We start from the raw sequence: 26185 nt of genomic DNA on the forward strand, positions 1-26185 counted from the left end.
TCGGCCACATGGCAGATACCGACACAGTCAAAGTCAGCCCAAACAAGGCCAAAATTACCTCCAGCATGTGCAGGGATGCACCAGTGCTAAAATAGGAGCAAAAAAAAAAAAAAAACATGTTTTGGGAACAAACAACGACACATGTCGGCCACATGGCAGATACCGACACACTCTAAAATCACCCCAAAACAAGCCAAAAAGCATCCCTGCACATGCTGGAGGTCAACCAGTGCTAAAATAGGAGCAAAAAAACATGTTTTGGAAACAAACCACATCACATGTCGACCACATGGCTGATACAAACACGATGAAAATCACCCCAAACAAGCCAAAAAGTACCTCCAGCATGTTTAGGGATGCACCAGTGCTAAAATAGGATCCAAAAAAAACATGTTTTGGAAACAAACGACGTCACCTGTCGACCACATGGTGGATACCGACACGGTCTAAAATCACCCCAAACAAGCCAAAAATCATTCCTGTACATGCTGGAGGTACACCAATGTGAAAGCATGACCCAAAAAAACATTTTATGAAAAAAAAAAACGTGAAAAACTACCCCCAAATACAAAACTCCAAAAAAAAACATGCAGCAATACAAGCAGGAGCTATATACACATACCTGCACACATATACATACCCCAAACACCCCAAAGCAACGCCATATGTACACCTCATGGCACCCCCCCACTACACAAACACATACATGCAACGCCAGACCACATGTGGTACTTACCTACAAATGTAGAAATCGCTCCAAAAACGACTCTCCTCCAGGGTAACAGGTATCCTCCTGTCCGTCCTGGATTAAAGCCTGCTGGGTGTCCAAACGATACCACAGCAAACAACCAATTTGCTAGCTCTGCAGCACCTCCACTCCACTCTGCAGGTTCACAAAATGGCTGCTGAGCACGCAGCAAACAAGCCCTATAAAGGGCTCCAAACGGCGGGAAGTCGAATCCAGGACGCCCACTACTCGACGATTGGTCCGTTATTCGACAAGGGGAGTGTCGAATGTGTTTTGTATTGAATATGTCGAATTCATGGTCCCGGGTGGAGGGTTTCGGCTGTCGAGTACAGTCGAATCCTAAAACGGTCGAAAAAAGACGCAATTCGGCCAGAATTGCATATACACCATAGTATCACCAATAAGGATCCTTATTTGGAGATCACACACAGCCATCTCAAGGATCTCAATCTCAATCTGTAGTTTCTGCTGTTCTTATATATTAGTGCCAACCTTACAGAGATCACATACAGGGGTTTATTCAGATGTGTTTGGAGTTGTTTTGTATGGCGTAATGTACAGATTATCAGTACTTTGCGCATGTACAGGACCCATTTTGCGCATGCACAAACAGGTTCTGAGAAGTTGGAAGCAGTCCTGCATCAGACTGTCAATGATATCCAGTCTGATGGTGTTTGGGGTAGGGAGGGGGCAGCGATAGCCTGCTTTTCTCGAAACTGAGGCGTATTGCCACTGTTACATGGGAGGGTTGAGGCCAGGTTCTCCATCAAAGGACAGAGATTCCCTGGCCCATAGGTAGGACTTCTGGAGGATGGCTTGTGCAACCCCATGGGTCATGCAGCCGGCCAATGGTGCCAGGGAAGATACAATTCTGCATCCTTGGATGCAGCTCGGATCAGTAATACAGTAAGAGGCATTATGCCTCCTGCTGCATTTAGATTTTAGAGCTATTGCTGCTGCTTCTGTGTAAGCAGCAGCGATAGCTCCTCCATCCACATCCGATCAGGCCCATAGTGTTGTACAAAGAGTTGCCAATCACAAACATCTTCCATATTGCTAAATCTAGATGATAAATTAAAATAAAGTACTGCAAGAACTCCCTCGTTTCAACTTCCTGCTGAGCTACAGTATCACATTCAAAGAGAAGGGTAACTGGAGAACTCTTCAGGCCTTTGATTTGTTACATGGATTAAGAGCCCTTGAGGATTCCAAAACTGTCCAGTATCTCCTCCAAATATGAGTAACTTACCAAATACTGCCCTGCACCACACCACGTGCCAATTGCCAATATTGCAGCCTACTTAGTAAAATGATCAGATTTGACCTGTTTTATACTGCTGGGATTACTCCTCTCCTCATTCCAACCATTTTATATTATTTACTGCCCAATGCTTAATACTGTTTCTTCACAATTTCACTCATTTGTCCAAATTCAAGGGGCAGGATTTCTTACTGTTCAATAACTGCTAAGTTGCTTATCTTCTTTATAATTATTTTTATTGGGACTACTCTGCAGAGTGAGAGTTATCTTTTACAATACTGATAAGAGATATTTTTCAGTGTAAAAACCCCACGATTTTGCAAGTCAGAGATTTATTAAGGGTCTAATCGCATGGAAATCGCATGTATGTTGAAATAATTCCAGTGGGAAGACCATGGAGTTTGAGGATTTCAGAGATGAACAGCTGGGATAACTGCAGAGCAGAGGGAGGACCAACCAATGTAACAAAATTAGCCATTTTAGAGAAGTAATCCACAATTACCTAAATGGTATTATGACTAGGGATGTGCGCCGGCCCAAATCTTGTTTTTTTGGGTTCTTGTTTTGGTTCTCTGTATCTCCTTCGTGTTTTGGATCTGTATTTGTTTTGCCAAAACCTCCCTTGCAAATTTTGGATCTGTATTTTTTTTTAATCATAAAAACAGCTAAAATCACAGAATGTGGGCCTGTTTTTGTACCTACAGTATTATTAACCTCAGTAGTATTCATTTCCACTAATTTCCAGTCAATCTTGACCACCTCACAATATTGTTTTCGTCCGGTTTAGGCCAAAAGGTTGCACCAAGGAAGCTGGATGACTATGCTAAGCGACAGCAGTGGGCGGCACAAACATGTGGCACTTAAACTTCCAACATGGCACATCTAGAAAACAGAATGGCACTGCAGTGGCAGACAGGGTGGCAGTTTAACAATACTAATGTTTGTCGTCACAGTCAGCAATGCTCCAAACACCACATCATGCAAAGAAAAGAGGTGCAAGATGGAATTGTCCTTGGGCCTTCCCACCCACCCTTATGTTGTATATATTAAACAGGACATGCACAGTTTAACAAACCAATCATATCAGCGACAGGGACTGTCACTTGTGGATGAAATGATTGGTTTCTTTGGGCGCCCACAAAATTTTCTTTAGAAGGACTACCTTCAATAAGTAATGACTCTGGATGTTAATGATGAGGTGTTAATTACATTATAACCTTGTAAAATAAATGTCATGTCTTCGCCGCAAATGATGTAACGTAGAGGAGGTGCCTAGATGGCTAACAATTCTACTCTACTAACTTTGGCACCACAAATGGTGCAGATGCTTTCACAAACATTGTCAGGATTGGGGTAAAAATAATTTCTCTAAAGTCCTAGTGGATAAGGGGAATGTACTCTAGTACCATGGCGTATAGATCGGGTCCATTAGTGTGTGCTGGCCCCTCCCCTCTATGCCCCTCCAACAGACTCAGTTAAGAAAAATGTGTCCAAGGAGCCGGGTGCATTCCTCTGGAGCTCCAGAGAGTTTTCTCCAAAAGTTTTATTTAGTTTGTTATTTTCAGGTAGTACTGGTTGGCAACCACTCTACCTGCGTTGTGGGACTTAGGGAGGGGACCGAACCAACCTCCCTAGGGTTAATGGTTTGTAATCCCTGCTGACAGGACATTAAGCTCCTGAGGCGCTGTTTCACATACCACACTGTGTGTGCACACGCCGGCAGCACGCTGCCACCCCCTAACAAATGCTAAAGTAGACGCAGGTGCGGTGAGTGATCATACCGGGGTCTCGGTTAGCAGGTCCCTGGTGACATTTGGTGGCATAAAGGGCACGGTGGTCACAGGCTGCGAGCTGCAGTGCCCGCCGCAGACCACAAACTGGCGCTGACAAAGGGGGTTATTAAATTTCCTTTTACACTGTAAGGGGGTTATTAAATTTCCTTTTATATACATAAAACCAGTATAATCTTGTGAGGGACTGCACGCCATGGAAGGGGCGGGGCTTACCCAGAGAGCCGGACCAGAGGCTGAAAGGCGCCATTTCCTGCTGCTGCTGACTGAAAGGCTGCATGTTGGAGCTGCTCCTCCACAGACCCTGCTGAACCACTAATAGTACTGGTACCAGGGGGTTTTATAGGAAGGGGGAGCATATCAGCGGTGGTGACACTGCTGCAGTACAAAATTGAATTATATTGAATATATCCAGCAGAGTGCTGCTTTGCCTGGGTATTGTGTGCTGGTCCCAACCATCTCTGTGTCACTCCATTCAGACTGTCTGGGGTTGCTGTGGTGTTTCACTATCTGTGTTGTCACTGCACTGTGTTTATTCACATAACTCTGTGTTTCTATATTAGAATGTTTGGGGAAAAGACTGTATGTCCCTTATGTAACACTAAGTGTATTCCTTCCCAGAAGGGTCGTTTAGAATCATTCAAAAGCATGATTCATAATATTAATACAGAGTTAGCTACTGCTAGAAAAGAAAGGCAGACACTTAAACAATCTGTTGATAACATGTTTGTTATAGCTGCTGACCACTGTTGGCCTCGTATAAACATGCACTCCCACAGGCACTCCAGTCTACCTCTGATACTGAATTACCAGAGCTGGATGAGGGGTAGGTTGATAAGGAAGAGGACAATTCTCTGCCCTGGGTGTGGAGGCCCTGATTTATGCTATTAGAGAGGTCCTCAACATACTGGATAAGGAGGCAGAACCAGAAGAGGAATTGTATTTTAATGTAAAACCAAAATCCTCTGCCACTTTTCCTATATCAAAAAATGTAAACTCCCTTTCCAGGGAGGCATGGGTCAATCCTGACAAGAAATTTAAAACTCCTCAGTGGTTATTGAATTCCTTTCCGTTCACTCCTGAGGATAGGAAATTATGGGAAAATCCCCCGTCAGTGGATACTTCAGTGTCCAGGCTGTCATGTAAACTGGTACTGCCTGTACCTGGGCTATCTCTTTCAAAGATCCAGCTGACCGCAACATTGAGACAACACTTAAATCAATATATACTGCGGTGCGCGTAGCATAAAGGCCCACTATTGCATGCGGCTGGATTTCAAGGGCCATGGTAAAATGGTCTAATAATATAATAAATGGATTTGACTCTCTGCCTCAGGAGGTGGTCTTTACACTGCTGCATCCTATACAGGATGCTGCAAACTTTATGAGTGAAGCTATTAAAGAATTGTGTCACATTAATGGCCGTACCATGGCTATGGTGGTTAGCAGATGCTGATTCCAAGAAAGGCATGGAGAATCTTCCTTTTACAGGCAAGGCCTTATTTGGGGAAGAACTGAACAAGTGGATTTCACAAGCGATGGCTGGTAAGTCTACCTATCTACCGTCTGCTGAGCTTCCTGCTAGACGTCCCTACCCTGGGCCTTCTCTGCAGTCTTTTCGTGGGGCCAGATTTAGAGGCAGAGCTAGAGGAGCCTCAAATGCCACCAGAGGAAATCGAGGTAAGTCCCATAAACCAGCGGCTGCTGGATCTCTGGACCAGACCCCCGGATCCTCATCCACGAAGCCCACTGCGTGTCGGTTGGCCCCAACAGCAGGGAGACTTTCAGGTAGGTGCTCGCCTTCAACACTTTGTCCATGTGTGGGCACAGTCCTGCCACGATCCCTGGATGAGGGACCTCATATCCCAAGGATACCGGTTGGAATTTCAAGCACTACCTCCTCCCAGATTCTTCAAGTCAAACTTACCAGCTTCACCAATAGCAAGGGTTAACTTGCAAGACGCCATTCAAAAATTGCTACGAACGGGGGTTGTGGTCCCAGTACCTGCCCTGTTGCACAACAGGGGTTTTTACTCCAGTCATTTTGTTGTACCAAAACCGGATGGTTTGGTACGGTCCATCTTGAACCTAAAATCTCTGAACCCATATCTATGCATGTTCAAATTCAAGATGGAGTCCCTGAGAGCGGTGGTCTTTGGGCTGGAGGGGGGAGTTCCTAGTATCCCTGGATGTCAAGGATGCTTACCTACATGCCCCCATATGACCTCCTCATAAGGCTTACCTCCGGTTCGCTGTACTGGACCACCACTTCCAGTTTCGGGCCTTACCCTTTGGTCTCTCCACAGCTCCCAGGGTATTCACAAAAGTTATGGCGGAGATGATGCTGCAATTGCACAGGATGGGAGTCAATATAGTCACCTATTTGGACGATCTCCTGATAAAGGCAGTCTCCAAGGAACGTTTGCTACACAGCATAGACTTGACTACTCATCTGCTTATGGACCACGGGTGGATCCTAAATTTCCAGAAGTCTCACCTGGAACCGTCACAAAGAATCCAGTTCCTGGGCATGATACTGGACACGGTAGCTCAGAAGGTATTCCTCCCCTCGGACAAGGCCTTGACAATCCAGGCTATGGTCCACTCGGTGCTCAGACCTCGCAAGATCTTGATTCATCTTTGCATTCGCCTACTGGGCAAGATGGTGGCTTCCTACGAGGCAATCCAGTATGGCAGGTTCCATGCCCGCCCATTCCAGCTGGATCTGCTGGACAAGTGGTCAGGGTCTCACCTGCACATGCACCGGAGTATAGCTCTGTTATCAAAAGCACAGATCTCCCTGTTATAGTGGCTACAAGTCTCTCACCTTTTGGAGGGTCAGAGTTTCAGTACCCAGTCCTGGACGCTACTGACAATGGATGCCAATCTCTGAGGTTGGGGGGCCGTGACCCAGGTGGCTCAGTTCCAGGGAAAGTTGTTGTGTCAGGGATCTGCACTACCGATAAATGTTGTGCAATTTACAATGCTCTTCTGCAGGCCTCCTATCTTCTCCGAAATCATGCCATTCAGGTACAGTCACGGTGGTGGCGTACTTAAACCGGCAGGGAGAAACAAAAAGCAGTGCCGCAATGCGAGAGGTGTCACGGACACTCCTCTGGGCAGAAGCCAATGCCAGAGCCATCTCAGCCATATTCATTCCAAGCGTGAACAATTGGGAAGCGGACTTCCTTAGCAGGCACGACCATCATCCAGGGGAATGGGGCCTTTACCCTGAGGTGTTTCAACAACTGGTTCACCGGTGGGGCTGTCCACAGATAGACCTGATGGCTTCTTGTCTCAACAAGAAGCTCTGTCGTTACTGTTCCAGGACAAAGGATCCGCAGGCTGCAGCAATGGACACTGTGACAGCTCCGTGGTCTTTAGAACACTGATAGTAAAAATAATTTAAATAAACTCTCACAATTAAAATGGAGTATAATTGAAGTTCTTAGCACACATTTGCACAAATATGCGGGCCCATGTACCGCGGCCAGGTGACACATTGGGCCCGCATATTTGCGCAAATGTGTGCTAAGAACTTCAATTATACTCCATTTTAATTGAGAGTTTATTTAAATTATTTTTACTATCAGTGTTCTTAGTGCTAGGAGTGTGCATCTGCATCTCTCTTCCTCCAGCATAGTATTAGAAGCCTCAGCATGATAGCACCTCTTGAAATCTTTAGTATTAGGGTGTGCAGTCCAGGCCCCCCTTTTTTAGCTCCGTGGTCTTACCAGTTCGTGTACCTGTTTCCTCCAATCCCCCTCATTCCCAGAGTTCTAAAAAGACTAAAAAGGGAAAGAGTGCATGCAATTCTGATTGCCCCGGATTGGCCTCGACTGGCCTGGTATACAGACCTCCTGACCATGTCCCTGGAGAAACCCTGGCCTCTGCCACTTCTCAAGGACCTTCTTCAACAAGGGCCGTTCGTTTATCCAGACTTACTGTGGCTACGTTTGACGGCTTGGAAGTTAAGAGGGTCATTCTAGCCAGGAAAGGTCTTTCGTCCAAGGTTATCTCCACTATGGTCCAGGCCCGTAAGGTGGTCACGTCTAAACATTACCACCTTATCTAGAAGAAATATGTTTCCTGGTGTGAGGGTAGAAAATATTCTCCTGCAGAGTTTTGGCTTGGCCTTTTTCTGCTCTTCCTGCAAGCAGGCGTGGATATGGGTCTAAGGTTTATCTCCATCAAGGTTCAGATTTCGTCTCTCTCCATATTCTTCCAGAAACAGCTTGAGGTGCTTCCGGAAGTACAGACATTTCTGAAGGGGGTTCTCCGCATTCAACCACCCTTTGTCCCTCCCACGGCTCCGTGGGATCTAAATGTGGTCTTAAACTTTCTCCAGTCAGACTGGTTTGAACCCTTGCACAGGGTGGACCTGAAATATCTTACTTGGAAGACCGTCATGTTGCTGGCTCTAGCCTCTGCTAGATGGGTGTCTGAATTGAGGGCCTTATCTTGTAAGCCCGTATTTGATATTTCATGAAGATAGGGCGGAGCTCAGGACTCGCCTGCAGTTTTTGCCAAAGGTGGTTTCGGCCTTTCACATAAATCAGCCGATTGTGGTTCCGTTACTGTCGGATAAGTTGGTTGCTCCAAAGTCCTTGGATGTTGTGAGGGCTTTGCAGATTTACGTCAAGAGGACAGCCCGTCACAGGAAGTCTGACTCGCTATTTGTCCTTTATGACGCTACCAAAATTGGATGTCCTGCCTCTAAGCAGTCCATTGCTCGTTGGCTTAAATTGACCATTCAACAAGCCTATTCTTCGGCAGCGTTGCCACTGCCGAGTTCTGTCCAGGCCCACTCCACAAGATCAGTGGGTTCTTCCTGGGTGGCTGCTTGGGGTGTCTCGGCCCTACAGTTGTGCCATGCAGCCACCTGGTCAGGGTCGAACACGTTTGTTAAGTTCTATATGTTCGACACCTTGGCCAGTGATGTCCTTCAGTTTGATCATGCGGTTTTTCAGGGGTCTCAGCACTCTCCCACCCGTTCTGTGAGGTTTGGGACTTCCCCATGGTACTAAAGTACATTCCCAGTATCCACTAGGACATTAGAGGAAATAGGAATTTGATACCTACCGGTAATTCCTTTTCTGGTAGTCTGTAGTGGATACTGGGCGCCCGCCTCAGTGCTTCGTATTCCTGCTTACCGGGTTGTAAGTGTTCTTGGTTGGGTCTGCTGTTGCTGTCGCTGTTCCGTGTTTGGTTAGCATTGCTATCCTTGTTATAGTTAGCGTGGATATCCTCTGTTCTGGTTAGCGCTGCTATCTTTTGTTACTGTTGTGTGTTGGTTCGTGAACCTCACTGCTATCTTGTTGTATATTCCTTCTCTCATGGTATGTCCGTCTCCTCTGGCACAGTTTTCCTAGACTGAGTCTGCTAGGAGGGGCATAGAGGGGAGGAGCCAGCACACACTAATGTTTTCTTAAAGTGCTAGGCTCCAGTTGTCCTGATCTATACCCCATGGTACTAAAGTACATTCCCAGTATCCACTACGGACTACGAGAAAAGGAATTCCCGATAGGTATCAAATTCCTATTATCACACCCAAGAGGTGGCTTTTTTAGTCTTATGCCCAGGCATCGCAATGGCTTTCTTTTTATCACGGTCAACAACTGCAGCCACTGGTGGCTGACTTACAAAACCAACATCATCAACATCCCCAGTGTCAGATAGTATTAGTACACACATATGACGGTGTGAGAAATATCAAATTCACATATAGCTGACGTGGACACCCCTAAACGTTCCTCAAGAGTGTCTGATGGTTTTGATTCTGAATGCACAGTTTGTCTTACTGCCTCTGCTAACTTTCTTTTTGATGTTTTTTCTTTACCACTGTAAAATTAAATGATTCTACATGCCCTGACTTAAGTCCTCTATGCCCCTGGCAGTGGCGTAACTAGAAATTTTTCTCCCCCCCACCCCCTTCATAATTGGCGCTAGTAAAGTGATGAATCTGCGCGTGCCGCAAAACGGGTGAGGCCTTGCTGAAATGGGCGTGGCTTTGCATAAAGGGGCGTAGTATTGCAGGAAAAGACTACCTTATACCCCAGTTTTGCAACCTGCACGCCCAGATGTTGGCCACCACAGGAAAAAAAATAATCCTGATTCATGTCCCTTACATTATTTGTCATTTTTCTTCCTTATAGTAATGCCCAGTATACATTATGCCACATACTGCAATGGCCCTTAGACATTATGCCACATACAATAATGCCCACAACACATTATGCCACACACCGTAATGCCTGTGACACATTATGACACGCATCGCAATTCCCATTATACCTTATGCTACACACTGCAATGCCCCAGATACATTATAGGACATACAATGCCTGTGACACATTATGACACACCGCAATGTCCGTGATACATTATGCCACACACTGCAATGTCTGTGATACATTATGCCACACACTGCAATGTCCGTGATGCATTATGCCACACACTGCAAAGTCCGTGATACATTATGTCACACACTGCAATGACCCTGAGACATTATACCACATACCACAATGCCCGTGATATAGTATACCACACACCGTAATGCCTCTGACACATACCGCAATGCCCGTTATACCCCATGCCACACACCGTAATGCCGTTATACATTATGCCACACACTGCAATGCCCCTGAGACATTATACCACATACCACAATGCCCCGTGATATAGTATGCCACACACCGTAATGCCTGTGACACATTATGACACACACCGCAATGTCCATGATACATTATGCCACACACCGCAATGCCCATTACACATTAAGCCCTACAGTAAGGCTTCTAATTACTTTTAAATTACCTGCTCGTTTCCAGGGGTTTCATGCTCTTGGTTCCATGCACGGTGCCAGGGGTTTTCATGCTCAGGGTGTCATGTTCGTTACCTGGAGTTTCATGTGCTAGGTGTTATGCTTGTTGCCAGAGGTATCATGTGCTGGGTTTCAAGCTTGTTGCCAGGGGGTAATATTCTTTGCCAGGGGTTTCATGCATTGGGTGTCATGCTCGTTGCTAGGGGGTAATGCTTGTTGCCAGGGATTCTTGTAACCAGGGGGTAATGCTTGTTGCTAGGGTTGTGCTCCCAGTGCCACATGTGCCCCCAGTGCCAGATATTCCCCTACAGTGCCAGATACACATATGCCCCCAGTGCCCCATATGCCACCCCCCAGTGCCAGCTACACACATACCCCCTGTGCCAAATATGCAGGGCTGTTTCTAGCCAATTTGGCTCCCATTGCGAGATTTAAAAATGCGCCCCCCCCATGACATTAAAAAATGTGCCCCCCCCCCCCCACACACACCTAGATAAAAAAAATATGCACGCGCACCCGGCAAGGAGGCGTGGCCTCATCTAAATGGGTGTGGCCTCATTTAAATGGGCATGGCCTCGTCTGAAAATATTACCTCACAATCCAGTTTTTGACCCTGCTCCAACAGATCACGACCACCACAGGAAAAAAAATTCTACCATATTAAGCCCCACACAGTAATGCCCCCTGCACCATATTATGCCACACACCACAATGCCCTTGATACATTAAATCCCCACACTACGGCAGGCAAGAGTCCCCATTTCACAAATTACGGCAGGTGTCCCCATTTTACACATTGAGAGAGAGAATACTTACAGAGGCGATTACCGCTCTTCGGCCGGCCTCACCAGTCGCGCCTCGCGCCGGCCTTTCCCTCTTCCTAACTTGGATCCCCCTCTGTACTCCGCTCGGGGGGGGGGGGGGGGGGAGTTTCGCGGAGTGACGGGGTTGCGTCGTGACGTAACGACGCAACCGCGTCATTCCATGAAGCTCCGGCCCCTGAGCGGGTTACTTGGGGAGAAATAGGAGGGGCAGTAGGGAGCCACAGTTAGTGCCGTGGCGGGCGCCCAGTGCGGTTGCACTGCTCGCCTGCCCCAAGAAACGGCCCTGCAAATATGCCACCCCAGTGCCAGGTACACATATACCCCCAGTGCCAAATATGCCCCCCCCGTGCCAGCTACACATATACGCCCAATGCCAAATATGCCCCCCCATTGTCAGGTACACATATACCCCCAGTGCCAAATATGCCCCCCCATTGTCAGGTACACATATACCCCCAGGGCCAAATCTGCCCCCCCAGTGCCAGGTACACATATACCCCCCAATGCCAAATATTCCCCCCCCCCCCAGTGCCAGGTACACATATACCCCCAGTGCCAAATATGCCCCCCCAGTGCCAGGTACACATATACCCCCAGTGCCAAATATGCCCCCCAGTTCCAGGTACACATATGCCCCCAGTGCCAAATATGCCCCCCCAATGCCAGGTACACCTATACCCCCAGTGCCAGGTACACACCCTCCCCGGGCTCCCCGAGATCCCCAACTGCTGTTTTGGGAAGTAGCAGGAGGGCACAGCGCGCGCCTCTCCTGTGTATCCCTCCTGTGTCTCCAGCGGCGAGTCTGTCAAATGAAGTGCCGGTTCGTGAGCCAATCAGAGCTCATGATCGGGCACTTAATTTAACAGACACGCCGCTGCCGCCAGAGACCCAGGAGGGACACACAGCGCTGTGCCCTCCGGCTTCTTCCCAAAACAGCAGCAATCAGTGGTGGCGCTGGTGGCCCTGCAGCCCTGCGCCTCCAAGCCATTGCAGTGGCTGCGGGGGCAGTAGTTACGCCACTGGCCCCTGGGTATCTGCCTTAGTAGATGATGTTGACAGACTTGTATAGTGGCTGGTGGCAGCACCTGCACCACTAGTATGTGTTTCCTGCTCTCCTCTTAATTGTTCGTCCTCCATGTCTATCCAAAAACATGAATGAAGTGGGGTACAGTATACACCACAATTTCTACAAAAAATGTACCACCTTCAGTGTCACACAATACAAGTATTAGTCAGAAATAGTAATCAAACAGTGCGGCTTAATTTCACCTACAGTGTTGCACAATACATGTATGAGTATGAAATAGTAACCAAACACTGTGGTTTAATTTCACCAACAGTGTTACACAATACGTGTATGAGTCAGAAATAGTGATCGAGCACTGCGGTTGACCTTCACCAAAGGTGTCGCACAATACATGTATTAGTACGAAATAGTGATTGAACACTGTGGTTGACCTTCACCAAAATGTTGCACAATACGTGTATGAGTAGAAAATAATATACTGGCAGTGTCACAGTACTAAATAAATAAGTACTAAAATAAATAAAAGCTGTATAGTATATTTTTTTATAATTATATTTTTAGGATTTTTTATTTTTAGTTTTTATTATTCAAATTTTACACTGGGGAGGAGACTCTGGATGGGCACACAGATCACACCCTTACAGATACAGCAGACAGAGCACCCCACCTGGACTGATACAGCAGAGCACCCCTTTCAGATACAGCAGACAGAGCACCCCTTTGAGATACAGCAGACAGAGCACCCCGCCTGGACTGACACAGCAGACAAAGCACCCCGCCTGGACTGATACAGCAGACAGAGCATCACTTTCAGACACAGCAGACAAAGCACCCCGCCTGGACTGATACAGCAGACAGAGCATCCCTTTCAGATACAGCAGACAAAGCACCCTGTCTGGACTGATACGGCAGAGCACCCCTTTCAGATACAACAGACAGAGCAACCCTTTCAAATACAGAAGACAGAGCACCACGCCCGGACTGATACAGCAGAGCACCCCTTTCAGGTACAGCAGGCAAAGCACCCTTTTCAGATACAGCAGACAGAGCACCCCTTTCAGATACAGCAGACAGAGCACCCCTTTCAGATACAGCAGAGAGAGCACCCACGCCAGACAACACAGTACTGAGAAGGACACATCGTCCAGTACAGTCTCCACAGCCAGGGTTGTAGAGGGCACCAATCACAGGGGACCTTTATAGAATCCAAAACCTGTGAGAATCCGACAGTGGGATGATGACGTTCGACCTCGATTTGGGATCCGAGTAAGGCTGGGAAATCCCGAGCCAGACTCGGATCCGGACTCGGAGAACCGGATCTGCTCATCTCTAATTATGACCTTCGGAAGATGGAAGATCTGTGACAAATTCAATAGAAATATGGGACCGAGGGTGATTTGGAATAGCAAGATGTTAAAGAGTTCCAGTAGGAGCTTGGTGAGATATTTTATGCTGAGCACATTTGACACAGGAAGAAATGAACTCTTGATAATTTTCCTCATAGTTGGCCACCAGTAAGATCTTTGAATGAATTCTAAAGTCTTTTGAATTCCAGCATGTCCAGAAAATTGAGAAGCAAACACTGCAGGATTTAAAGGAGAGTATTGTTCGAGAACAACAGCTTTCTCATCAGTACACATAGAGTGTGAAAGGGCATCTGCCATAGCATTTTGTGACCCAAGATGAACAGTCAGTTTAAAATCGAACCTAGAGAAGAGTTATGCCCATTGGGCTTGTCTAGGTGAAAGGCATTGTGCCATCTTCAGATACAAGAGGCTTCTGAGGCCTGTGTACACTGTGATGGGAAGTTGTGCGCCTTCCAGAAGATAATATAGAGGTGGATAATCTGCGCACTGAGGAGGTGTTACTTTTACTGTTCGAGGCGTGCTGCACGTTCTAAGGGGTGTCCCGACCCACTCAAATTCTAAATACACACAATGTGGTTGAATCCACGGGGAACCACGCTCAGCTTCTGTTGTTGGTAGTGTATGTGTATTCATTTATCAGAAATTAAATATAAATGAAATGCTAAGCGTGCTGGAATGACCGTACAGATGAGTGTAAACGGTGCAAAGTTCTTTATTGAACTAAATTCACTGCAAAAGCATCTTTTTAACGTCAATGTTAAAGGAGTTCATGCGTCCAATGGGTGCTTGGGGCATTGGCGTGGCCTCAATGCACTAAGGGGCAGCAAGAAGTCCTAGGCCTTTAAACTATATAAAAGTTTGTGCAAGAAAAAAGAAAAATGAAAAAAATCACTGTCCAAGAATCTTTAAAATAGTGCAGACTGCGGCGTCCCGCTGGTCTGTGCTGAAAAGCTAATCTATGACATGCAGAATTTAGTGAGTGTTCACAGAGGGCAGGGTGCAGTGCAGGCTTTGGTCAGAAATAGGGTAGTAAGTCCTCCGGACTGGTGCGCTTCCTTCGGCCTCCCGCCCTCAGCAGTGCGTCTGGTTGAGACGGACTCTGAGAGGCTTGCAGCTTTTGGTGCGCACCTGTCTTGGAGGTGAGACGCTGACAGCCGGAGCTCTCCGAGCGGCTGGCTGTGCCCCTCCACCTCCTACAGAGGCTTACCTTTCCTTTCCCCTCCGCCGTCCACCGCGTACTCCCCAGGCTTATTTCATCTCCTGTCGCCTGGCAACCAGTAGCTTCCGGGATTCCGGGTCACATGACTGGGTTGATGTGGAGGTGTGAAACCGCGCTGTTCTTCTTTGCGCTGTGCACTCGTACTGAATCCCAAATTGTTCTGTATGCTGTCCAACGCGTTTCGACCTTCGTGATCTTCCTCTGGGAGTCATTAAGTTATCTGAATTGCAGGATTTTAAATGTTCTAAGGAGGCGGGACCGTTTCCTATTGGTCATGTGGTCAAGACTCCGATTGGCTCCTGTACTGTCAGTCAGGATTTTTGCAGGGTTTAATGGGTGGATGATTCTGTGTCTTTTAAATGCACATTAATGTATTAAAATTGCATGTATCTGTCTAGCCGAATAGCAGTAACCTAAATGTCGATGTTGAGACCTTTGAGGGCCAATGTCCCTAAACTTATGATCATGCATAGCTCTTCCTTATTGATCCTATGAATAAACTCACCTCCTCTCCAATTCCTTTTGACCTCTTTCAATCCCGTGAATTTGAGTAATTCAGGGTTTGAGTTGTGGTATTCTTTGAAATGTAGGGATAGCGGGTGTTCTTCTGTGCCTTTCCTGATGTTGCGTTTGTGTTCACTGATTCTAACTTTCAATTGTCTTATTGTTCTTCCTACATATTGTTTAACACATGGGCACTGAAGGATGTATACGATGCCCTTACTGTGACATGTTATCCTGTCTCTGATCTTATACTTATACGTATTGCTCACGGAGCTAAGGCTACAAGTGGGTGTGGTGCTCCTTGCATTTGTCACTGTGCATCCTACACATGTTCCACAATGGAAGATACCTCCTCTGTTGTGTGTGCCATCCATTGTCGTTTGTATTAGGTTTGTTGGTGGTATGCAGCTATGTGTCAATTTCTGTTTGATGTCCGGTGCTTTCCGGTACACCACCTTCAGATTCTTCGGTAGGGTTCTTGTAACAGTATGGACCAGTGTTTTTTTAAAATCTTTTTCACCTTGTTTGCTTGGTCTGAGTATTGTGTGATAAAGAGCGGTTATCAGTATTCGTCCCCTGTTTTGGCTTTTCTCTATACCCTAAGAGTGATGTTCTCTCATCTTCTCTTACTGTGTCAAATGCTTTTTGTACTAGTTCAGGGTGATACTTTCTTTCTTTGAATCTTTCACTAAGAGTGATACCCTGTGTGTTATACACCCTGAATTAGTACAAATCGGACCAACAGGAAACGGTCCCACCTCCCTAGAACATTTAAAATCCTGCAATTCAGATAACTTAATGACTCCCAGAGGAAGACCACGAAGGTCGAAACACGTTGGGCAGCATACAGAACAATTTGGGATTCAGTACGAGTGCACAGCGCAAAGAAGAACAGTGCGGTATCACACCTCCACATCAACCCGGTCACGTGACCCGGAATCCCGGAAGCTACTGGTTGCCAGGCGACAGGAGGAGAAAGAAGCCAGGGGAGTACGCGGTGGACGGTGAAGGGGAAAGGAAAGGTAAGCCTCTGTAGGAGGTGGAGGGGCACAGCCAGCCGCTCGGAGAGCTCCAGCTGTCAGCGTCTCACCTCCAAGACAGATGCGCACCAGAAGCTGCAAGCCCCTCAGAGTCCGTCTCAACCGGACGCACTGCTGGCGCCGGGAGGCCGAAGGAAGCGCACCAGTCCGGAGGACTTACTACCCTATTTCTGACCAAAGCCTGCACTGCACCCTGCCCTCTGTGAACACTCACTAAATTCTGCATGTCATAGATTAGCTTTTCAGCACAGACCAGCGGGACGCCGCAGTCTGCACTATTTTAAAGATTTTTGGACATTGATTTTTTTTTTTTCATTTTTTTTTTCTTGTTTTTTCTTGCACAAACTTTTATATAGTTTAAAGGCCTAGGACTTCTTGCTGCCCCTTAGTGCATTGAGGCCACGCCAGTGCCCCAAGCACCCATTGGATGCATGAACTCATTTAACATTGACGTTAAAAAGATGCTTTTGCAGTGAACCTATTTAGTTCAATAAAGAACTTTGCACCGTTTACACTCATCTGTACAGTCATTCCAGCACGCTTAGCATTTAATTTATATTTAATTTCTGATAATTGAATACACATATACTACCAACAACAGAGGCTGAGCACGGTTCCCCGTGGATTCATCCACATTGTGTGTATTTAGAATTTGAGTTGGTCGGGACACCCATTAGAACGAGCAGAACGCCTCGAACAGTAAAAGTAACACCTCCTAAGTGCGCAGATTATCCACCTCTATATTATCGTACGACCTGTTCCTTATCTGCAGCAAGAGGTACCTCTCACATTCATATGGGTATTCTGTATAATCAACAAGATAGGGAATTAAGAGCCCATACATTATTTTCACAATTTAACGACACCCCTACTGATGTGCCCAACACTATCAACTTCTTTAACAAGTTCACTCAGTTAGAGAAACTAATCACGAAAGAGAACAAATTATGGTGGGACGTACAAACATTAAACTGGTATCAGGTGAATAAAGTTATACCAAAGGGACTTAAACTTGAGAAGGCCCCAGCAATATGCAATCCAGATTCAACATTCACCAGCAAATGGACTACCATATTAAATGATTGTTCACATCAGTTAATGCAGCTCCTGATAGACACACACACAGAAGAATTGGTCAAATTAGAGGTGGGCATTAAACAACTAAATACAGACCTTGAACTATTTGAACATGGTCAGGAATTCCACACACTGGCTGAACTTACATTAAAAAGGGTTAGGCAAGGGGAGGAGAAAATTATATCTGTTAAAAGAAACAAGACACTCAGGGACAAGTTTGGAGTGCATCAAAAGATCCGACAACAAAATACAAAAAAAGGGACACTGAAACAGTACCATACAGACAGTAAGAACAAGGGCATATTAAACAATCCCAAAACAGCACAGTCCAGGACACCAGTGTACAAGAGACTCAAGTTGACTTATCAACAGTACATGACCAAGCTACATTCACAAACCCCCAAAAAAACACATTCGAGGACACAGCTTAATGTCATTGACACATCACTAGATTCCACCACAAGTACAGACTACGACACCTCCTTCTCTGTCTATGACATAGAGGAGGACCTGCCACATGACCTAGCCAGGCAATCCCTGGAACAAGGGTGGCTTAATACCGAATTGTCAACCCTAAATACAGTACCGTTACAGATAACAGACCAGAGTACAGCCACTGCAACCACTCCGACAAACATTGAAATAGCAAAGACTGACGCACAACCATTATGTGGAGATCCTCATTTTTTTTGAACACGCAACATCCTATAATACCTGTATTTTACTATCTACCAAAAGTACACAAACATCCAACCAAACCACCAGGGAGACCAACAATTTCGGGTATAGGTTCCATCAGCTCCAACTTATCTCAGTACATTGACATTTTCCTAACGCCATATGTCAAACAACAAAGATCATACCTCAAAGACACTACCGATATTTGACAAAAATTGCAATCCACTCCATGGGAGAACAACTACTGGCTGGTTACCAGCGATGTCACATCTTTGTACTAGATCATAGACCACACACAGGGACTATGCAGCATACAGCATTTTCTAAAAAATTATCTCAGCATGACAACAGAACAACAAGACTTCATTTTGGGAGGTATAGAGTACATACTAACCCACAACTATGTATGGTTCAATAACGACTTCTATCTTCAGGTCACAGGGACCGCCATGGGGACGAGATTTGTGCCAAGCTATGCCAACCTTTTCACGAGTAAATGGGAAGATGACACCATCTGGTCGGACCCGGAGCTTGGCGCAAATCTCTTCCTATGGACCAGGTATATAGATGACATATTTTTCATCTGGCAAGGTAACGAACAATCACTCAAGACCTTAATTTCACACCTCAACAATAATTTACAATTCACCACCAATTACAGCCAAAGCAAGGTAGAATTTTTAGATCTCAACAACTTCATCCATGAGGGAGAAATACATACAAACACATTCAATAAAGCTGTAGATGTAAACAGCTTTATTTTAGCCTCAAGTGGACATCATCCCACCTGGCTCAACGGTATACCAATGGGCCAGTTTAAAAGACTCAGACGGAACTGCTCTAGGATTAGGGACTATAACACACAGGGTATCACTCTTAGTGAAAGAGTCAAAGAAAGAAAGTATCACCCTGAACTAGTACAAAAAGCATTTGACACAGTAAGAGAAGATGAGAGAACATCACTCTTAGGGTATAGAGAAAAGCCAAAACAGGGGACGAATACTGAAGAACCGCTCTTTATCATACAATACTCAGACCAAGCAAACAAAGTGAAAAAGATTTAAAAAAACACTGGTCCATACTGTTACAAGAATCCTACCGCAGAATCCGAAGGTGGTGTACCGGAAAGCACCGGACATCAAACAGAAATTGACTCATAGCTGCATACCACCAACAAACCTAATACAAATGAAAATGGATGGCACACACAACAGAGGAGGTTTCTTCCATTGTGGAACATGTGTAGGATGCACAGTGACAAATGCAAGGAGCACTACACCCACTTGTAGCCTTAGCTTTGTGAGCAATACGTATGAGTATAAGATCAGAGACAGGATAACATGTCACAGTAAGGGCATCGTATACATCCTTCAGTGCCCATGTGTTAAACAATATGTAGGAAGAACAATAAGACCATTGAAAGTTAGAATCAGCGAACTCATACGCAACATCGGGAAAGGCACAGAAGAACACCCGCTATCCCTACATTTCAAAGAATACCACAACTCAAACCCTGAATTACTCAAATTCACGGGATTGAAAGAGGTCAAAAGGAATTGGAGAGGAGGTGAGTTTATTCATAGGATTAATAAGGAAGAGCTATGTTTAGGGACATTGGCCCTCAAAGGTTTCAACACTGACAATGAGATCAGGTTGGTCATTTGCAAGTAATGAGTATTCAATTATACTAGCCGGATTCACGCTAGACATGAGAGAGACAGTTTGTTTAACCTCCCACTAGTCCCATTCAGGAGAAATAAATCTATTTATTTCTTCAACCACGAGAATAGATCACCCCCACACAAGATCTATAATATCCATAACATTCAGATATATACATCAGAGAGACAGTGTATGTAACCTCCTACTAGTCTAATTTATGAGAAGTGAATTGAGTTATCCCTTCAACCATAAGGCTATATTCACCTCGATATATAATCTGCATTATCCACATATATGTATACATATGTATGGGGGGACTACATACACCCGCGGTTTTATGGGGGGTTAGTAACCCTTGGTGTGATCAAACACCATTAGAATAAACAACAAGGCAGACAGTGATTAAGAGGTTAATTCATGAATCACATTTATAAAATACAGTCTTTGTGCTTTATTCAGTTCATACATAGGATGCATGATGTTATGTCGACATTTAGGTTACTGCCATTCGGCTAGACAGATACATGCAATTTTAATACATTAATGTGCATTTCAAAGACACAGAATCATCCACCCATTAAACCCTGCAAAAATCCTGACTGACAGTACAGGAGCCAATCGGAGTCTTGACCACATGACCAATAGGAAACAGTCCCGCCTCCCTAGAACATTTAAAATCCTGCAATTCAGATAACTTAATGACTCCCAGAGGAAGATCACGAAGGTCGAAACACGTTGGACAGCATACAGAACAATTTGGGATTCAGTACGAGTGCACAGCTCAAAGAAGAACAGCGCGGTTTCACACCTCCACATCAACCCAGTCACGTGACCCGGAATCCCGGAAGCTACTGGTTGCCAGGCGACAGGAGATGAAATAAGCCTGGGGAGTACGCGGTGGACGGCGGAGGGGAAAGGAAAGGTAAGCCTCTGTAGGAGGTGGAGGGGCACAGCCAGCCGCTCGGAGAGCTCCGGCTGTCAGCGTCTCACCTCCAAGACAGGTGCGCACCAGAAGCTGCAAGCCTCTCAGAGTCCGTCTCAACCAGACGCACTGCTGGGGGCGGGAGGCCGAAGGAAGCGCACCAGTCCGGAGGACTTACTACCCTATTTCTGACAAAATCCTGCACTGTACGCTGCCCTCTGTGAACACTCACTAAATTCTGCATGTCATAGATTAGCTTTTCAGCACAGACCAGCGGGACGCCGCAGTCTGCACTATTTTAAAGATTCTTTGACTTTCATTTTTTTTTTCATTTTTCTTTTTTCTTGTTTTTTCTTGCACAAACTTTTATATAGTTTAAAGGCCTAGGACTTCTTGCTGCCCCTTAGTGCATTGAGGCCACGCCAATGCCCCAAGCACACATTGGATGCATGAACTCATTTAACATTGACGTTAAAAAGATGCTTTTGCAGTGAACATATTTAGTTCAATAAAGAACTTTGCACCGTTTACACTCATCTGTACGGTCATTCCAGCACGCTTAGCATTTCATTTATATTTAATTTCTGATAATTGAATACACATACACTACCAACAACAGAGGCTGAGTGCGGTTCCCCGTGGATTCATCCACATTGTGTGTCCTTCCAGAAGATATTGACACTCTTCGAAAATTAATTTTATAGCGTGAAGCTCCTGTTCACCTACAGAATAGTTTTTTCTCCGCCAAAATAAATTTCGTCTACAGGGATAGAGCTTGTTCCCTTTGAGTTTCTTAGAGAGCAACACCCCTACTCCTTCAAAAGATGCGTTCACCTCAAGAATAAAAGGTTGCACAACATCTGCCTCAGAACAGGTGCAGTGATGAAAGACTGTTTGAGAATTTTAAAAGCTAGCTGGCTTCTTTAGACCATGAGTAGGATCTGCTCCCTTGGTGCTGCCAAGGTGGAAAACTCTTTAATAAATTGGTGATAATAATTGTAAAAACCAAAAAATCTCTGGATGGCTTTCAGGAGGAGGGTACAGACCATGAAAGAATTGCTTACACTTTTCAGGCTCCAACTGGAGACCACATCTGCAGATGATATAACGTAAGAACAGTATGGAAAATACCTCAAAAACAAATTTTTCCAATTTACAAAAAAGATGATTGGAGAGTAATCTCAAAAGAACCTCTTTCACTTGTGCACGGTGAGATTTCAAATGTTATATATCGTCCAAATAGACTACTATTAACTTATGCAGAAGATACTGAACAAGTTTGTTTACAAAATGCTGAAAGATGGCTGGAGCATTACTCAATCCAAATGGCATAACTAGATATTCAAAATGTCCGTCTCTGCTCTGGTATTGAAAGCAGTTTTCCACTAATCACCCCTCCAGATCCGTATCAAGTTATAAGCTTCCCTTAAATCGAGTTTTGTAAACACTGTAGCTCCTTTCACATGGTTAAAAAGCTATGCAATTGTTTTTTTTTTTATAGTGATCTCATTCAAACCTTTATAATCAACACAAGGTCGAAGACCACTGTCTATTTTTTTATTTAAAAAAAAACCCACTCCAGCAGGCGGAGAGGTAGGCTGGATGAAACCTTTTTGTAAATTTTCTTTAATATTTTTGGACTTTGTCTCTGGTACAGATAATGAAGGTCATTCCGAGTTGATCGCTAGCAGAAAATGTTTGCTGCGATTAAGTAAAAAAACGGCACTTCTGCGCATGCGTATGCGGCATAATGCGCACGCGCGATGTACTTTCACAACGGCCGATGTATTTTCACACAAGGTCTAGAGAAGCTTCTCAGTCGCAATGGCTGCCGCAGAGTGATTGACATGAAGTGGGCGTTTCTGGGTGTCAACTGTCCGTTTTCAGGGAGTGCTCAAAAATATGCAGGCATGCCAGGAAAAACGCAGGCGTGGCTGGGCGAACGCAGGGCGTGTTTGTGACGTCAAATCCTGAACTGAACAGTCTGAAGTGATCGCAAGCGCTGAGTAGGTCTGAAGCTACTCAGAAACTGCACAATATTTTTTTGTAGCCGTTCTGCGATGCATTCGTTCGTACTTCTGCTAAGCTAAGATACACTCCCAGAGGGTGGCGGCATAGCGTTTGCACAGTTACTTTACTCCCCCCGTCACATGGCTCCATAGAAGTGCAGGCAGATATGGACGAGATCGACCATATTGGCCTGCATGCACAGCCGACGGGGCACCAGCGATGAACGACCGCGGGGCCGCGCATCGTTCATCGCTGGTGACTCCACACTCAAAGATATGAACGGTATCTCGTTCAATAATGAACAAGATCGTTCATATCTTTGAGGATTGTCGGCCAGTGTGTAGGGCCTATTAGATTTTGGTGGGGTGTGTTCAAACTGAAATCTAAATTGCAGTGTAAAAATAAAGCAGCCAGTATTTACCCTGCTCAGAAACAATGTAACCCACCCAAATCTAACTCTCTCTACAAATGTTATATCTGCCACACCTGCAGTGCACATGGGGGGTAATTCCAAGTTGATTGCAGCAGGAATTTTTTTAGCAGTTGGGCAAAACCATGTGCACTGCAGGGAGGTAGATTTAACATGTGCAGAGAGAGTTAGATTTGGGTGTGGTGTGTTCAATCTGCAATCTAATTTGCAGTGTAAAAATAAAGCAGCCAGTATTTACCCTGCACAGAAACAAAATAACCCACCCAAATCTAACTCTCTCTACACATGTTTTATCTGCCTCCCCTGCAGTGCACATGGTTTTGCCCAATTGCTACCAAAATTCCTGCTGCGATCAACTTAGAATTACCCCCATGGGGCCTAATTCTGAGTTGATCGCAGCAGCAATATTGTTAGCAGTTTGACAAAACCATGTGCACTGCAAGAGGGGCAGATATAACATGTGCAGAGAGAGTTAGATTTGGGTGGGGTGTGTTCAAACTGAAATCTAAATTGCAGTGTAAAAATAAAGCAGCCAGTATTTACCCTGTACAGAAACAAAATTACCCACCCAAATCTAACTCTCTCTGCACATGTTATATCTGCCCCCCCTGCAGTGCACATAGGGGGGTCATTCCGAGTTGTTCGCTCGTTGCCGATTTTCGCTATACTGCGATTAGTCGCTCACTGCGCATGCGCAAGGTTCGCAGAGCGCATGCGCTTAGTTATTTTACACAAAAGTTAGGTATTTTACTCACGGCATAACAAAGCTTTTTCATCGCTGTGCTGATCGTAGTGTGATTGACAGGAAGTGGGTGTTTCTGAGCGGAAACTGGCCGTTTTATGGGAGTGTGCGGAAAAACGCAGGCGTTCGAGGTGCAAAACGCAGAAGTGGCTGGAGAAACGGGGGAGTGGCTGGGCGAACGCTGGGTGTGTTTGTGACGTTAAACCAGGAACGAAAAGGACTGAGCTGGTCGCAATGGCTGAGTAAGTCTGGAGCTACTCAGAAACTGCGGAGTAATCGTTACGAGAAAATTAGCGAAGCTTTCGTTAGCAATTCTGCTATGCTAAGATACACTCCCAGTAGGCGGCGGCTTAGCGTGTGCAATGCTGCTAAAAGCAACTATCGAGCGAACAACTCGGAATCACCCCAATGGTTTTGCCCAGTTGCTAACAAACTTGCTGCTGCGATCAACTCTGAATTACCCCCATGGTTTTGCCCAACTGCTAACAAATTTGCTGCTGCGATCAACTCTGAATTATCCCCAGAGTCAGGCTTTTGTGGAGATTGGGTAAGTGTTCCCAATCTAGACTCTCCATAATAGTTTGGGAGCACCCATTTCCCTGCAATTTAGAGCAGGAGTTGACTGCATGTCCAGACTCCCCACAATACAGACAGACAGAGGTTTGCTTGACAAGTCTCAAATGCTCCTTTGGAGAAAGGCGAGATTTATTAATTTGCATAGATTCACATTCGGTGGATGATGGACTAGTACTAGAAGAAGGAGGAAATTTGAATTTATCCCTTTTTCTTTTCTCTACAGATTGCTCCCTAAGACACAAATACACATTATTACAAACAGAATGAGATCATCAAATTTGGTAGGCTAATATCGAGTTGCTAGCTCATCTTTATGTTTATCAGATAGTCCATCCCAGAACATTCCACTGCAGCTCAGATGCAAAGGTCTGGAACAGAACTACATAACATAACTACTGTAAGCAACTCACATCTTGGCAGTTGGGAAGTTAGTAGGCTGTATTGTAAAATGAACAACACATTGATTTAAAAGTACATGACACTCTTAGAACGGGTGTGGTATGGAAGGTAGATAGTAACTAGGTCAACAGTGTCTAGGTCGACCACTATTGGTCGACAGGGTCTCTAGGTCGACATGGTCTAGGTCGACATGTCAAAAGGTCGACATGAGTTTTTATGGTTTTTTGGTGTCGTTTTCTTCGTAGAGTGATCGGGAACCCCAGTTAGTGCACGTGTCCCCTCGCATGGCTCGCCATGCTTCAGGCAAGGTGCCTCGCTTCGCTCGGCGCAGGTTACCATTCCAATCGTAGTCCACGTGGACCGTTAAGTATGAAAAGGTTCAAAAAAATAAAACAATTGTGAAAATCTCATGTCGACCTTTTGACCTGTCAACCTAGAACATGTCGACCTAGAGACCCTGTCAACCTAGAAACCCTGTCGACCTAATTACTGTCGACCAATAGTGGTCAACCTAGATAGTGTCGACCTAGTTACTGTCAACCTAGAGACCGGATCCCCTTAGAACTTATAGCAAATTTATCAGGAGCTGATAGCACAAGCCGAGACATCAGCATGGAGAAATTAATCTTGTAGATGAGACTTTTATAATAACGTTAGATACTGTATACTGTACAGCAGAGCTGGCCAAACCAGTCCTCTAGATCTACCAACAGTTCACATTTTCCAGACCTCCTAGCTGGTGCACAGGTGTAGTCATTACTAATTAAGATGTGCTGCATTCATTCCTAACTGACAATTCTACAGATCTCCAGGAGGCCTGGAAAACATGAACTGTTGGTAGATCTCGAGGACCGGTTTGGCCAGCCCTGCTGTACAGTATGGTTTTACATTTTTCATTTTTACATACGCACTTAGTGAACTAATATGATTGTTGCTACTTTGTTTTTATGACAGGTGTGTAAAGTAAGGTGGTTCCGATCAGTCGTTTAACCTGCACATCTGAAACTTACAGTGCTGTTACTAATATTATAAATAATGGGGCATGTGCAGATTTTGTATCCCCAGAGCCGGCCCTATGGTATGCCTA

At 45.4% G+C, this 26185-nt stretch overlaps 1 protein-coding gene across 1 annotated transcript in view; it reads left to right on the top strand.

Annotated features, from left to right (window-relative positions):
- The first annotated feature begins 20719 nt into the window (after positions 1–20719).
- LOC135018839 (DNA dC->dU-editing enzyme APOBEC-3G-like) overlaps positions 20720–26185 on the top strand; it is an 86031-nt gene continuing 80565 nt past the window's right edge. The window contains exon 1 of the mRNA XM_063953054.1: positions 20720–20941. The gene's annotated coding sequence lies outside the window, so the exon portion shown is untranslated. The remainder of the gene's footprint in view (positions 20942–26185) is intronic.

The sequence above is a fragment of the Pseudophryne corroboree genome, chromosome 2 (assembly GCF_028390025.1).
Source record: "Pseudophryne corroboree isolate aPseCor3 chromosome 2, aPseCor3.hap2, whole genome shotgun sequence".
Classification (NCBI taxonomy): Eukaryota; Metazoa; Chordata; class Amphibia; order Anura; family Myobatrachidae; genus Pseudophryne; species Pseudophryne corroboree.